We start from the raw sequence: 9,955 nt of genomic DNA, 5'->3' as shown, positions 1-9,955 counted from the left end.
TGCCATTAGAGGTATGATGAGGAGAGGAAGGGGGAAGAGGGAGGCGGAGGGGAAAGAAAGAGAAGGGAGTGGGGGAGTGGGAGAAGAAAGGAGGAAGGAGAGAAAGAGATGGAGAAAAGAAAGAAAAAGAGAGAAAGAAGAGAGAGAAAGAAAAGAGAAAAAGGAGAAAGAGGAGAGAGAGGGGGAGAGAGAGAGAGAGAGAGAGAGAGAGAGAGAGAGAGAGAGAGAGAGAGAGAGAGAAGAGAAAAAGAGAGGGGAGAGGGGAGAGAGGGGAGAGAAGCAGCAGGTGAAAGAGCCTTGGTGGTTTGTAGTTATCAGCCAGGGTTTGGTGAGAGTCTGTGCCTCAGCATTCTCCCACCAGGTATGACCACAGCACTGGGAAGCCATGCTGAGAGAGTCTCCCTGATTCTGGGGGCTCATCATTTCTGAATGACAAGGACTGAGCTGGTTCTTAGGGCCTAGGAAGTGACAAACAGACCTTGAAGAGCCTGGCGGTGAGTGACAACAGCATATAAGATATATAAGACAGGCGAGATGCATATAACATAAAAGTGGTGAAATGACATGTCCTATGAGAAGGAAACAAGGAGAGTGAGAAAGACAAGTCTGGTTAACTAGCAGGGACTGCCCAGGATTGTGTAAGAATGAATGAAATTTTATTTATGAGACACATCCCAGGGGTAGACTCTATGCTGAATTTTGGGAATACCAATACAAAAATGAGCTGGTTTTTGACTTCAAGGAGCCTCTTTGATTGGTGGTACAGTGGATTGAGTGCTAGGTTTGGAGTCAGGAAGACCTGAGTTCAAATCCTACCTCAAACTAGTTACTGACTGAGTGACCCAAGACTAGTCACTTAATCTCTTAGTCTCAGTTTCTTCATTTGTGAAATGGGGAATAAAAAGAACACCTACTTCCCAGAGTGGTATGATATATATATAGTGGTATGTATGTAAACCTTTAAATATTAAATAAATACATTATTAGCAGGAAAAGTAATCATCCATATATAGAGGTCAAGGAATAATGGAGATTTTGGTCTGGGGAGTCCAATAGAGGGTGAATGGAGCCCAATCCTGTCTCTTTCCAGCAGCAATGGTACATAACTCTTATTCGATATATTCCTATAACAGTCATGTGGGTTTTAATGTTTGCTGCAATGGAGAGTTGAATTAATTCTCTAGAGGTAAAGAAAGAGAGACTCTGATTGGTGGAAATTAATAGAAAAGTGAAAGCTCACTAAGTCAGTGTTTTCATCTCTCACTCCAGTGGATGACCCAATCAAACTAGAAATCAAAGGGCTTCAGGATCTAATAGATGTTTTAATTAGTGCTTCCTTGGTCAAAAGAAAACTCAAGTCTGCTTTCTTTAATTAAAAAAAATTTTTTAAACATTTTTTTTATTTTTAGTTCCAGATTCTCTCTCTTCTGCTACCCCCCCCCCCCACTCACTGAGAAGGCAAGAAATACAAGATAGGGCTACTTTCTATAGATATCAAGTTGGGGGTGGGTGGGTGGGTTTCTCTCTGTATCTGGGCAGTGGGAAAAGCAACTGCTTGTATTGGTTTGGTTGGTTGTATTTCATGAGTTTTTCCTTAATGACTAGCCAAAACCTCAGTTGCTCATTGGGTTTTGATGGCTGAGATTGAGTTTCAATAGTAATCTTTTGTCTTTCATTTTCAAAGAAGACCATGACAGCAGGGAGGTGATGCCATGGCAGGCACAAGAATTGAATGTGAGTGAGGGGTGCAGTGTTAAGCCACCAGCCTCACTTTCTCCTCCAGAACCATCTGGTTCCAGTGGCTAGCTATGAATCAGGACTAGTGGAGATGGCCCTGGATGCGAGGAAATCAGGATTAAGTGACTATCCAAGGTCACACAACTAGTTAAGAGTCAAGTGTCTGAGGCCAGAAATGCTAATTGTTTCTGTTCTGGTGAGAAATCTTGTTATATGAAGGCAAATTAGGTGGTTTTTTTTTGTCTAATTCCTATTTAGCCTTTAATTACCGAATTGGTGCTGCCTGAGACCTGGGAAAGAAGTTAGCTTAAAAAGGTCAAACTCCTTCACTACATCTCAGACCATCACCAGTTGTCTTGACTTGTCTTGCCACTAGATTCTGATGATTCTGGAGGAGAGAGTGAGGCTGATGGTTTTATACAGCCCTCCCTCACTTAAATCCAATTCACTTGCAAGTCAAGATACCACCCTCCTGATGTCATTGGTCCTCTTCCAGAATGAAGGACAAACAATAGTACTTGAGTTAAAATCACCCTAACTGGGTGACCTTAGGCAAGTAATTTAACTTCTTTGGGCTTTAAGTAATTCTCTAAGAATCATCTACTAGGGGCCTGGTGGATAGAGCACTGGCCCTGGAGTCAGGAGTACCTGAGTTCAAATCCAACCTCAGACACTTAATAATTACCTAGCTGTGTGGCCTTGGGCAAGCTACTTAACTCATTTGCCTTGCAAAAACCTGAAAAAAAAAGAATCATCTACTAAGTCATAGAAGACTATAGTGGACAGTGAGTTTCAAAGGCTGATAAAACCATTCCTACCCAAGGGGACAAATCTGAGACTTCCAGCGAGTTGTTGAACAGAAATAGAGAAGGTCATGAGAAGAGTAAAAGCTTGGGAAGGGGGTGCAGAGAAGGGTAGCTAGGAAGGAGCTGCGCTTCTAACTTGACTGGCTTGGTTTAAACACAGGACTAATGAGATCAAGGTTTCAAATTTGATCCTTATGTTGTCTTGCCAAAGTCCCTTTCTTCCATGGTCACAGACCCTCCTGGGAAATCAGGTCACTGATAGGCAGACCAGTGCAGTTGGTCCTTGGTGGCTGAGATGTGCCAAACCTTTGACCTACGGTAGCTCATAATCCTTGCTCAGAGAGCATCATCTCCATCCTCTGCCCCAGACAGAGAATCCCCCTGTATAGGGAAGGCAAGTCTGGTATCACTCCCAAGCCTGGGAGTGACAAGCGAATCATCACCACTGCCCCTCTTTTAAAAGGGGGAGAGAGGGTTGAAATACAACCCACCTGCTCTAACTCACATCTTGGGAGATCATTTTAAAGCCAGATGAAATGTTTTCTATCGAACCTTTTCTTTACTTTCTTTTCCCACTGAGGAAACCATGTTGGCTTCCCTGGGAAGCACTCTCTGCAAGGAATTTTACACCATCTCATTTAGTCCTGGAGATGCTATCTGGATAAACTGGCAGTCATCCTGAGGCTGAAACCTGGTCTGAGCAGATGGGGCCTCTCTCTCTCTCTCTGTCTCCCTGCCTTCCTTCCTAGATTGGGAATCTGAACCCTTTGGGTGACAAGTTTGTGGTTTACAGAGAGTTAAAAGGCTATGTGGAACAGGAGAAGTGATTTAATCTGTGGCTGATGATTAAAAAAACCCCAAAACAACCCTCTTTTAAGAATAATTCTGAGAATTTCTTATTATTCCTAGATTCTCAGTAACGGCGTTGACTTGCTCAGGAGGATAGGAACTGACTTTTCATTGGTATATAGAACACTCCCGTGTGAGAGAACTCTGAACATGCAGGTCAGCCTTTTGCTACAGTGTGGAAACTTAGAGAGTTGCCCAGAGGATGGAGAGGTTAAACTACCTACACATGATTACACACACACCATGCGTCCTTCAGGACTTGAACCCGGGATTTTCTGATACCAAGGAGAGCTCTCTCTTGAGTTAAAATCTGCCTGCTGCCTCTCTCTCACACATAAAACAGCCTCAAAGTGAAGAGTTAACAACAGAAGTTCTTAAATTCCAAAGAATCCATCATATAAAATCCCAGATATCATTGACTAATATTACTTACATTTTTCATGATGGACAATTGGAAAGTCCAGGAAGTCCATCTTCAATATCAAAGGATGTTGAGGAAATGCCTTCTGTGAAGGATTTATGGGAGAGTCTGGACAAGAATCATAGAAACTAAGGCTTGGAGGGGTACAATTCTCCTTGCTGGAAAGAGTCATCACACTAGTGAAATCTGAGGTTTAACTAAATTACTTACATTTATTCAAGAACGAACAAAAAAGTTTTTATCGTCTTTACAAAAAAAAAAGGCAAATCTTTGCACAACCCACAACCCTTAAGAGATTAATTTGAATTACCAAGGGTCTTTTTTTTTTTTTTTTTTTTTTTTTTTTTTTAGTTTTTGCAAAGCAATAGGGTTAAGTTGCTTGCCCAAGGCCACATGGCTGGGTAATTTTTAAGTGTTTTAGGCCGCATTTGAACTCAGGTCTTCTTGACTCCAGGGCCGTGCTCTATCCACTGCCACCTAGCTGTCCCTAGGATCTTCTTTTTAAGTATAAAATATTCTCAGAAGGGTGAAAGTAGGGGTGGCTAGGTGGCGCAGTGGATAGAGCATGGCCCTGGAGTCAGGAGGACCTGAGAGGCAGACAAGTTGGTTTTTATCATGTGTGTCCAAAGACAAGAAACAATTCGTGGTCTATAGACTTGAGACTTTCAAGTAATTTATAAATCTTTGACCTCCTATTTCTCAAACCTGAGCCATATCACCCATCCTAGGGCCCACTTTTTTTAGTTTTTTTTAAATTTTTTGTAAGGCAATGGGGTTAAGTGGCTTGCCCAAGGCCACACAGCTAGGTCATTATTAAGTGTCTGAGGCCGGATTTGAACTCAGGTACTCCTGACTCCAGGGCCGGTGCTCTATCCACTGCACCACCTAGCCGCCCCTACTCCTAGGGCCCACTTTTATGCTGAAGATGCCAAGTATCTTGTCATTAATCTATGCTCATGAATGAAGAGAAAAAGTGAGAAAGGCTATGTAGCAAGGGACATGATTCCTAGCTATAGAGTCAGAGGGAGTAGCCTTTATAAAACACTGGGGATGGGGAAGGATGAAGCTTTCAGAAGGGAAATAAATAGCTAGGGTGAAGATAAATATCCATGAGTACTGGCCCTGATTCCAAAGGAATTCTGCTGTTCCCTGTGTTTAGGCTTATCTGCCCTACTCACAATTGGAATGTTCAAAGGCAGCTGGGATGGTTTGTGCGCCAGGACTGATGGTTTTGTTAATAACTCTGGATCTCTTTCCCTCAGCATAAGATCCCAGAGATGCCCTAACATCTGTGGATCATTCAGAACCAGTTGATTGCCTAGATTGAGTGATCCCTCTAATTACTCCTGCACTTTTGCTTTCCTACGTTAGGAAGTGAACAGAGAGTGTCCACGCCATTTGTCTTTAAAAAATAAATGAGTCCCATCAGTGGCTTGTATGCTAGTATTCAGTAAACCCTGTAGTCAGCCTTATGGGAGGGGGTGTGGTTCTGTTTCTGTTCTGTGAATTCCTTAGTTTAACCACCATGAAGGTATTTGTAGTTTATTCATCAGCATCTGCTTCAGAAGATGAAAAGGTCAAGAAATTTGACTAAGGACTTGCACAGTTCTCAAGTCAACATACCACTCTGATACTTGGCATCTTCAACATAAAGGTGGGCACTAAGATGGATGATATGACTCAGGTTTGAGAAATAGGAGGCCAAAGATTCATAAATTACTTGAAAGCCTCAAATCTATAGACTGTGAATTATTTTTTTTCCCTGAAGAGAACAAAAGGCACTACTAGATGTGGTGAGCTTTAAACAATATTCTCCCAAATAAAACTGACTCAATTTTAAGATGTGAACTGATTAGTTACTGATGTAAGGAATCATGACAACATCAGTTCTCAAACCATTACCTAACTAGAGTAAGGGTCAAAAAATCAACATCAAAATAAAAGGTAAAAGAAGAGAAGCAACTCCTTTAAATTGACCAACTCAAATGAGCCCCAAAGTGAGAAATGTTCCTCAAGGGATGTTCCCTTCTGTTATTACCATGTCACCAAAATTCAGAATTTTTACCAGTTGCCAGAAAGAGACCAAGGGAACTTCGAAACTTTTGTTGCAAGCAAATACTTGGTTACTCTGCCATATAGAGAGATGTGGAAACCAAAGACCATACTCTGAAATAGGAGAAAAAAATGTAGGCATCAGGAAACTTGGGTTCAACTCCTGCCTTAGACATACACTGACTTTGTGCCCCTGGATGTGATTTTTTCCTCAATGACTTCTAAGATTCTTTTCAACTCCACATTTATGATCATGCAATGTCTTTAAGACTCAGTTTTTTTCTTCTGTACAATGAGGGGGTTGGACTAGATCTTTTTTTCTTTTAAGTTTTTGCAAGGCAATGGGGTTAAGTGGCTTGCCTAAGGCCACACAGCTAGGTCATTATTAAGTGTCTGAGGCTGGATTTGAACCCAGGTACTCCTGACTCCAGGGCCAGTGCTCTATCCACTGTGCCACCTAGCTGCCCCTGGACTAGATCTTTAAGATCACGCAAATCTAGAATTCTACAAGTTCATTTGTAAGCCCTAAGAAGGATTAGCTAAGGCAGAATATTATCTATAAAACAGCAAAAATCCAGAAAGAAGGGGAAAGAAAGACAGATGTAGAGAAAATATGATATAGAATTAGGAGACAGACAAAATTGACAGAGATTGACAGAGATACACTTAGAGACACACAAAAAGTTAGACATATAGAAAGCATGCTTACAGATTGATGCATAGACACACACACACACACAGACAGGGATAAAGACAGAGAGAGAGAGAGAGAATGGTATAAGTTCAGGCAAAGTCAGAGATGGGGCTGGTAGTGGTGGTTGAGGCAGAAAGACAAAAAGAACCTCAACTAGGTAGAATGTTACATAGATAAAAAGGAGATACTCAAGGATGCAGGGTGATATGTATTCAGAGACAGAAAGTTATGGTTAGGTTTGTATTTTAGAAAGATTTTTGGCAGCTGTTAGATGGATGCATTGGAAAGGAGAGAGACTAGAGGCAGGGACACCAATTAGGAGGCTATTAAAATAGTTTAGGTTGAGTGGTGACAAGGATGTAAATGAAGTTGGTGACAGTTTGAATGGAGATAAGGGGACAGATGAGAAAGATACTGTGCAGGTATATTTGACAAGGCTTGGCAAGTGACTGGATAGCGGAGGTAAGCTGTAGGCCAGGAATGTTCAACCTTTTACTTCTTCTGGGTCACATCACCCAACAACATGGGTCCTTGACAAGGTTTTGTTGGGTGACGTGTCCTGGAAGAGCTAAAAGGTTGAACATTCCTGCAGTAGGGGAAAATCACAGATGGCTCAGAGCTCTGGAACCTGGGTGACTGGGAGGATGACTATATTTTCAATAAAAATGGGTAAGTTTGGAGAAGAGTAGTTTTAGAGGAAGAAAATAGGTTCTGTTTTCAATATAATAAGTTTGAAATGCCTATAGGACATCAGATGGAAATATCCAGTAAGCAATTGGAGATGTGAGCTTGGTGTTCAGGATAAAGTTTAAGACTGGAATATCAGATACCAAATACTTAGATATATATTAGATGTGGAAAATGGATTCCCTTCTGCTGGGACTTGGGCTCTGAAAGGTGAGCTCTTACATTCTTATGCTTGGCATGAGGCTACCACTTCCTAGTCATGCCACATGCACATCCCTAGCGAATGTCCCATTGTCCAAGTCTAGCTTCCCACTAGGTGCCATTTGCCCCTTTAGAATGTTAATTCCCTTGAGGCCAGGGCTGTCATATCCTCAGGGCTTAAAATAGAGCATGAAATATGGCAAACACTCAATAAATTTATTTTATTCATTGATTCATTCATTATTCTTTCATCAATGTTATGCTACTTTTGTCCATGTCTTCCTATAAGTTTACAGCTTACTTCCTTGATCTCTCTTGAAATCAGATGACAGATAAGTCTGTAAGCCAGACATTGTATTAACTTCTGGGAATACGAGATAAAAAGAAACAGCTCCTTCCCTCAAGAAGCTTGCATTCTATCAAAGGAGGGAACAGGTGTATATTTAAGGATATAGTAAAGACAAGCAATTTGGGAGTGGGAAAGATGGAATAAGGAAATGGGAGGACCAGGAAAAACTCATGATGAAAGTGATATTTGAGCAGAGTTTTGAAAAAAAAAACCTAGAAATTCTCAGAGATGAAGGTGAGGAGGAAGTACATTCCAGGCACAGGGGCCACTTAGGGCAAAGACATGGAGATGAAAGATAGGGTGTCTGTGATAAGTAAACACTGCAAAGATCAATTTTGCTAGATATTTGAGTGGGAGAACAGATGTGGAATATTGCAAGAAAACTAGGTTGGGACCAAGTTGTGAAGGGCTTTAAAAGTCAATTAGAGGAGGCAGCTAGGTGGTGCACTGGATAGAGCACTGGCCCTGGAGTCAGGAGGACCTGAGTTCAAATCTGACCTCAGACACTTAATAATTATCTAGCTGTGTGGCCTTGGGCAAGCCACTTAACCCCATTGCCTTGAAAAAAAAAACCCTAAAAAAAGTCAATTAGATAAATTTTTATTTGATCTGAGAGTCTAGGACATGGAGGTAATGGGGAACCACTGGACATGGTTGGATCTGTGCTTTAGGAAAATCACTGTAGCAGGAAAACCAACTGAGTGGGCAGAGACCATTAGGAAATTATTGCAATCAGTCATATGATCTGAACTAGGGTGGCAGTCATATGAAAAGAGAGAAGGGATTAGATGTCAAAGATGTTATTGAAGGAGAGATGGCAGGATTTGATTATTGATGTATTATTTGGGTAAAGGAAAATGAGGATTGGAGAATAATATCAAAAACTGTGAACCAGGGTGACCAGAAGGAAGGTATCCCCATGACAGAAACAGGGAAGTTCTCAAAAGGGTGTGTATGTTGAACATGAGATATACCTGGAACTCAGTAGAGGGGCAGTCATACAGCATCAGTCAACTGTTAGATTTACAAAACATGAAATGGCCTTTGTTTCTAGGAAAAACTTAATTAGAGCAGTTTTGGAATTTTATGAAGACATTCTAGCTCTACCTTTTCCTCCTGTTTAATACTGGTCCTAATTCATTGCTTTTAGTGGAATGGACAAGTCAGTCGCAGGTCAAAATCTGGGCAAATCTTCATCCACTATGTTTTTCTTGTATGGATGGTCTGGCCATATTTTTCTTGAGTGATTATGGATTACTTTCAAGAAGTTCTGCAATGTTCCAGGGCTTGAAGCAACAAGAATGATATCATCCACAAACTAGCACCTGGAAGATCTCATCTCCACAAGGAATCCCTCCTCAACTTGAACTCTGTGCTGAAGTCAACATAACTGGTCCAAATCAGCTCCATAAGGAGGTGGTTTCTTTCTAACTACTGGCAGACTGAAGAAAGGATAGCAACAAGGGAAAGAGAATGCTGCTAGCTAATTGCTGACCCTCTTTGGCATTTTCCTTTACCATATGAGTAAGGATGGGGGATGGCCAAAATGTTCCCTCCAGCCAAAAGAAGTCACCCAGGGGTGATTGTTCTTGCATAGCAACTTCAACCATTCCATGACCTTTCCCCAGAACTCGGTTCTCTTTGGACAGGAGCCTGATTTCTTGACTGCTGGCTTCCATCCTGTTTTTCTTTCTTGTCCTGTCAGCATTGGCTGCCCTTCTGCTCTCCTTTTGACCTGGTTAGTGTCCTGGGATCTGCTTCTGACCGCAGCTCTCTTGGCCTTGGTGTCTTGGTTCCTCACTGACCTGACCCAACTTTAGCCCAAGCTATTAGACACAGCTGGTTGCTATCACCTCACTTTTCACTACACAGTAGCAGACCAGAATAGAGGTTCATAGAATTATTAAGACCTACTCTCTCTAAGACTGGGAAAAAACCTTAGAGATTGTCTAGTCCAGTGCTTTTATTTTCCATAATGGGTATCGATTCATTTGTGCAGATAAATGAATGAATGAAAAAGATTTCCTCAAGGACTTATTGTCTGTAAAACCCTTAGCTAAGGGCTGGGAACAGCCCAAGAGAACAAAGAGCTCGTCTATAATTGGAGGAGACAGTGTATGAAAGAAAGATTCAGTGGCAGAGCAGGAAAGTCTGGAAGG

This window comes from Macrotis lagotis, chromosome 3 (assembly GCF_037893015.1).
Source record: "Macrotis lagotis isolate mMagLag1 chromosome 3, bilby.v1.9.chrom.fasta, whole genome shotgun sequence".
In the NCBI taxonomy this organism is placed as follows: domain Eukaryota; kingdom Metazoa; phylum Chordata; class Mammalia; order Peramelemorphia; family Peramelidae; genus Macrotis; species Macrotis lagotis.
This window is presented reverse-complemented; position numbering follows the sequence as displayed.